This window comes from Apodemus sylvaticus, chromosome 11 (assembly GCF_947179515.1).
Source record: "Apodemus sylvaticus chromosome 11, mApoSyl1.1, whole genome shotgun sequence".
In the NCBI taxonomy this organism is placed as follows: domain Eukaryota; kingdom Metazoa; phylum Chordata; class Mammalia; order Rodentia; family Muridae; genus Apodemus; species Apodemus sylvaticus.
The window spans coordinates 20907061-20914036 of record NC_067482.1 but is presented as its reverse complement, the minus strand read 5'-3'; the positions used below and the strand labels follow the sequence as shown (position 1 = coordinate 20914036).

The window sequence follows — 6976 nt, the reverse complement described above, 5'->3', positions numbered from 1 at the left end:
TCTCTCAAATTGCTTACAATGCTCTCTGGTTTTGCACATCTAGCAGGCTGTTGAGTTTTCCATTTTCATACAGAGGTCTGCACACAAGTATAGTCCTTATGCACTGTATACTTTTTGTGCATGTTGTTTCTGTGTGTTCTATTCCTAGTTAAGAGTCTCTTTGGCATGATTTCTCCTACTGTATCCTTGATGACATTAGTCATTCCTTCTCTCTCCTTCCTTCTCCATGCAGCTCAGTGTCCCTCGGCATTCTCTGTCCATCGTCTCTCACACGCTAAGGTACTGACCAGCACCACTAGCATTCCTTATGTTTGATGCCCCATTCGTGTTTTCCTTTCACTTCAAATTTTCTGTTCTGTCTCCAAATGTGGAACTTTAATCTTTTACCAAAATTAACCTTTCCTCTCTGACTTTTTTCTCCTTAAAATCTCTTTTTTCCTTACTTTATATACTATTTTCATGCTTTAAGACTATATATATCACCTTCACTCTCTGAATCCACTCTGCAAATTCTACTCTTTTTCTCATCTAAACTATCACTGTAGATAACACATCTAAAATAGCTGCTTTTGTTGTTGTTGTTGTTAATTTTTTCATGATCTCTCCACAAAGCCTAGGTAAAAGTGCATTCTAGGAGAATCAAAGACAACCTAGTAACCAGATAGACCATAGGGCTTAGGAACGTGGAAAATGAAGAAGAGAAGAAATTGTCGCTCTGGGACTGAGTATCTAGGAAAAAAGATTAAAGCTCACTGTACCGTATCACCAATTCACAATCTCCAAGATCTGCAGAGGACATTCCTTGAAATACTACCTTATGCAGATAAAGAACTCAATGTTTAGCTTTCTTTACTAATGCAGTATAAATTATTGCACCATTATATATTATGACTACTATGTTTATGCTTCATATCCTTGTAGATTTTTTTTCCAGACATAATTTCCGGGTATCATGATTAAATAGTGTAAATTATTTTGTAAAGTAGATGTTTCTATATTGTCTTGCTTAGAATATATTTGAGTTTTATTGATATTATTTTTACTGTTATTAAAGGCATTTTGGCCTGTTATATGAATATTATGTTTTGAGTCTGGCTGTAAATTTTTTTTCTAAATTACCTACAATGTTACTTTCTATTCCTAAAAACTGTCTTGGGAAAATGTTCCTGTGATGGATTTTATATGACCTCAGAAATTTGGTGAAACCTTCCTGAGAAAATTAACTTTGTCCTTGACTCTTGTATAATGTCTTACCAATAGGAGATTTCTAGTAAACTTTTACTGACTGGCTGGCTCTTGACTGCATGTGAGCACTCACACGGCCACCTACTCTTCCTGTGAGGGGTGTATCAGGGTACAATGTAAAGCACCATGTTTTCTAGCCTTGTGTTCAGAAGCATCTGCACTGGCCCACTGCAGACTGTGCTGCTCACTGATGGACTAAACTCCTTCCCACCCCACAAGGTTTATACTTTAATCTTATTTTTAAAAAAGCACTAGCTTATTGTTTACCGAAAAAATTCATAGTGAATACTTATACTACCAAATGTTCACTTTGTTTTTCACCATAATGAATAGGTGATAGTTGTTTTGGCAAATAATATCATGCCAAGAGTTATGACCCTGAGGCACAGGGATATAAGTATTTATCACACCAGAACTGATAAAAAGTTTTAGTGAAGAACAGACATTGTGGGCAAGATTTCATGCTCAGAGTCCCGCCCATGAAAAGGAATGATGTGCCTCTTTCCTAACAGTTAAGAGAGCTTGCCCTGTGAACCATTCACATTGAGTTGCATGAAAACAAAGTTCGAGATGGCAGCTCCCTATCTTGAAGTAGTCAATTTTATATAACATCTTTTTTCTCATTGGGGTGAGGTACCAGGAACTATTAGGAATGAGACCCTGGTAAAAGGTGTGCTAAGTCACTGGGTCTGGTGCTAAGCAGTAATGATCCAACTACTGCCAACTAAGTAAGTTTCCTCTTTAGGGGACTTTGGGGTTTTTTTTTGCTTTTTGTGGGTTTTTTATTTAATCTCATTTTTTATTGTTTTTTGGTGGGGATATGGTGTTTAATTCTTTCCCTTTGGTTTTGGCCTTTTGTCTCTATATGTTGGCACATTCATATTTGTTAGATAATGACACTATCATCTGTAATGCAAAGTATAAAAGAAAGAATGTGACCAAACTTGAGAACATAATAAAAAGAATGAAAACTCTTCCTATAGAAGATGATGCTTCTTCCTATTAGCACAGGGTGTTTCTCCAAGACTGCCTAATAGGCATGAGTTCCTTTCATTAAATATATTGCTCACCTGTGTCCTGCTTAAGATGTCCATAAAGCTTGTGAAGTCTAAAGGGGCACATTCTAAAGGTTCTGATAACAGCATATGCCTTAGCTCTCGAGCCTTCCTTCTGCTACCCCTACCCACTTCTACAGTGAATGACTATAGCTAACAGTTGCCCTCTGCTGCTTCTAACATAGCTAGGTATAACCTACATGTCCCAAGAAGACAACTTACACAGGATAAAATCGTATCTGAAGGTAACAGAACGTGAGACAACCCGGAGGCCCATGTATACCGTGTCACAGCATCTCCAGAGGCACAAGCCCATTCTCTGGGGGACGTTTGGGCTTCTCACGCTGCATGGGGAAGTAGAATGATGATGTGCAGGGTCCAGCTGACCTTCTGAGAATTAGACGTAACAGGCACTGTCATGGAGACTCTTCCTCCGGGTTTCTGGAACATCTAAAGATGTAGGCAACACATCTAAATTTGGCCACTCCAACCAGAGTAACAAATGCAATACTTTTTGACAGTGGTGGCGGGTTTTCTTTGCTTGGTTGGCTTTTGTTGTTGTTGTTTTGTTTGCTTCTTTGTTTGTTCTGTTTTTTAAGGCAGGGATTCTCTGTGTAACACCTCTGAATGTCCTATAACTCACTTCATAGAACAGGCTGGCCTCAAACTTACAGAGGTTCACATGCCTCTCCCTCCCAAGCTGGAATTAAGGGGGTTCCCATCATACCTAGCCATTTAATACATCTTTAAAGAGATGTATTAGTTTGAATGTTTGAGTTACTTTTATTGTTTATTTAGGCATTCCTATCTGTTCCTCTTGTCGCATTTAATCCAGTTCCAACTACGAACTTCAAAATATTTATCATGTACTCATGAAACCAAAAGTCATCACTAAGAGCCAAAAAGGGAACCAAAAATGTTGGGCTTTAAACAGATCTGTTTCTACTTCATTAAACCGTAAAGGTTTCACTATGACTCAGGCCAACAGCTAACCTCTGAAGGAAAATATAATGGACAGGAAAAAAAAAAAAAAAACATGCAAGCAGAGAAGAAGGCCTCCAGACAAGGAAGGAAGCAGCTGAGCTGTCATCTGACACAGAAAGAACTGTTCAGTGAATAAAGCTGAGCCCAACAGCCCAGCCCTGCTCCACCAGTGAAGACCCTCTGCTCCCAGAGAGCTTCATTTCACACACCCTGCTGCCCTCGGGCCCAGTCACATACAGACGGAAGGCAGGGTTCTTAGATTTCCCGAACGATTCTTCCTCCTTGTCTGGCTTACATAATTCTAGAAGATCCTCACTCTCCAAGTATGAAAATCCTGCTTGGTTAACATCTTTCCGAAGGCAAGGCCAAGCCCTAACGATTCTGCTTCCCTCCTGGCTCACAGTACAGCTCACCTCTTACATTCAACCATATTTGTAATATATTATGTGCAAAGTTTTTCCTGTTAGTATGCCTATAGGCAAAATAGGAAAATGTCTAGAAAGTAAAAGTTGTTTTTCCTTTACATCTCGCAGCAGCTAGCAATTGCACTAGCAGAGTAAACAAATGCTCCACAGACACCTCTCTCTCTAAATACTGTGTAAGTGCATAGACATGCAGAATTTCAAAGCAAAGTAATTATTTCTCAGATCATAATAAGCATCTTCTAAAAGATAATGGTGCATATAAAATGTGTACTAGTTACAGAATATTTGAAAAAAGATGAAAAGGAAATTGAAATAAAAAATATCACATTTTGAGCTATTTTCACCAAATATTTTGTCATGTGTAGATGTATAAGGGTGTGTTCTAAAAGTCATTATTTTCTGTAATATAATCCATTTTCTCTTGTAACATAAATTTCTATAAAATTAAAATATTAGAAATTTATTACATCTATCAAGAATTCTGAAGTATAGCATTGTGTCAATTCATTCATTGAATGACCAAACACCCAACAAGTACAATTTATGGGGCAACAAGATTGCTCAGTAGTTAATGCTCACTTGCTGCTATGCTTGAAAACCTCAGTACAATGCCCAGGGCATTGGAAAGAAAGGACTGACTCCTGCAAGTTGTATCTGTATCTGACCTCCACACATGTACTACGGCAAGCATGCACACACACACACACACACACACACACCAATAAGTAAAAAATATAACTTAGCTTCTAAGTAAAAGGAGTCAAGCAGAAGATGGACAATCAGAATTTGAAGAACAAAATTTGAAAATGTTTAAAGCAAAGGAAAGGAATGTGCAGGAAATATGGGATCTCATTTTTGAATTGTAGGAAAAATCAGGGAGAAGCAGCCTGGGTCATTGGCATAGATGAGACTTTTAACAGGAACATAGAAGAAAACTTCCCCAAACTGAACAATGGCATATCCATACAGATATAAGGACATAAGCTACCAACTAAACAAGACCAGGAAGGAAACACCCCATGGTGTTAAAGCATTAAATATGCACTACAAAGAAAATATACTGAGAGCTGCAAGAGAGAAAAAAACCATATATATGGAACATAAAGAGAAGCCCATCTGGATAACAGTTGGTTTCTCAGTGGAAATCTGAAAACAAGAAAAGGCCCTGGGCATTCCCAGTTCTAAAAGATCACGATTGCTGCACCCAGCAAAACTATCTGCCTTAGTTGATAGAAAAATAAAATCTGTCCATGTTACAAACATCGTAAAACATTCATACCTAGTGGGTGTAGGAGAGCTGGTCCCACTCCTCATCTACCATGGGTGGCATGGGCAAAGGAGAGATGTCGCCCTCATCCGCCTGTGGCAGGCTGGAGAACTGACCCTGAGGGCACGAGAGCTGATCCTGACCCGCAAGGACAGCAGCACCTGGGAGAGCAGGCACTGAGCAGCAAAGTAGAGGTGATCCTGGTGGCAAAGGGGAGGGGGAGGGAGAAGGTGCGCCCACTCCAAAGCAGGGAGCTGGTCATTCCCCTTTCCAGCTACAGAATTGGGTGAGCTACCTGGGGCAGTGCTGGAGAGCTTGTTCTTGTGGTTCAGGTGCAGAGCTGGCAGTCCCGACTAACTCAGCTACCTCCCATGATAAAGATTGCAATGGTCTTAGAGTTACTACTGCTATGATGAAACACAATGGTCAAAACAACTTGGAGAGAAAAAAATTTATTCCACTTATACTTCCATATCAAAGGAAGTCAAGACAGGAATTCAAAGAGGAAAGGAACCTGGAGGCAGGAGCTGATGCAGAGGCCATGGAGTGGTGCTTCTTACTGGCTTGCTCCCTGTGGCTTGCTCAGCTTACATTCTAATATCTGACAAAACAGACTTAAAACTAAAATTAATGAGAAGAGGCAGAGAAGGGTATTCTAATCCACGGTCAATTAATAAAGAATATCTACATATTAAAAAACCTACACATATATGCACCAAACTTTTAGTCACCCAACTCACAGGAGCATACTAATGGAATTTAAGGTACAACTTAACACAAACCTGATAACAGGTGATTTCAACACCCACTTCCTCCAATAGATAGGTCATCTGGACAAAAAATAAAACAGAGAAACCTCAAGATTAAATGACATCTTACATGAAATAAACCTAGAAGATGTCTACAGAATATTCTACCCAAACACCAAACAACATAAATGGAAGCTAACCCAAAATAGATCATATGCTGGGATAGCAACACAAATAAATAAATAAATAATCCCATATATCCTACCTAGTCATTGTGCAATAAAAGTTAATATTGATAACAAAGTCTTATGTAGATTACATAAGTCATTATTGAATGATGAACATATCAAAGAATAACTGAAGAAAAAAATCAAAATATTCATGGAACTAACTGAAAATGAAATCACAATACAGCAGAACCTGTGCACACACTAAAAGCAGTTCTAAGAGGGAAATTTATAACCCTAAAAGCCTACATTAAAAAATTAAAAATTAGCAGCTGGACAGATGGTCCAGCACCCACATAGCAGCTCACCACTGTCTGTAACACCAGCTCCAAGAGTTCTGACACCTTTATACAGATACACATAAAGGAAAACACCAATGCACATAAAACTAAATAAATGGGTTTTTTATTAGAAACAGCAGAAATAAACTACTTATACAAGCCAATACTAAAAAGTCAAAGCAGAAATTAATGAAATTGAAACAAAGAAAACAATACAGAATCTGTGAATCTAAGAGCTGGTTCTTTGAGAAAGTAAATTTGATCAACAGACCCTTGGCTCAATTAACAAAAGAAAGGAGAGGACCCAAATTAACAGAAATAGAAATGAGCAAGAAAACATTTTTGAAAAACGAAGAAATACAAAATACTATAATGAATTTTTTTAAACCATTAAGTTACAAAGTCTAACAGAAATGGATATATTTTTTCTTAATTTTTTTTTACATTTTTCATTCGATATTTTATTTATATTTCAGATGCTATCCACTTTCCTCATTTCCCCTCCAAAAACCCTCTGTCCCCTCTTCCCTCCCCCTGGTCACTAACCCACACACTCTGATTCCCTGGCCTGGCCTTCACTGGTCCAAGGGCTCTCCTCTCATGGATGTCCGACCAGGCCATCCTCCACTAACCATTGGCTGGAGCCATGGGTCCCTCTCCATGTGTACTCTTTGGTTGGTGGTTAAGTCCCTGGGATCTCTCAGGGTACTGGTTGGCTCATATTGTTGTTCCTCCTATGGGTC

The 6976-nt window shown here is 38.7% G+C and overlaps 1 long non-coding RNA gene across 1 annotated transcript in view; it reads right to left on the bottom strand.

The window, feature by feature from the left end:
• The window catches only part of LOC127696608 (uncharacterized), a 76453-nt gene extending 70644 nt beyond the window's left edge, over nucleotides 1–5809 (bottom strand). Inside the window, exons 1-2 of the long non-coding RNA XR_007980280.1 lie at nucleotides 5759–5809; nucleotides 2584–2750 (exon numbers count right to left, since the gene is read on the bottom strand). This is a non-coding gene — a long non-coding RNA (uncharacterized LOC127696608). The remainder of the gene's footprint in view (nucleotides 1–2583; nucleotides 2751–5758) is intronic.
• Nucleotides 5810–6976: the final 1167 nt, after the last annotated feature.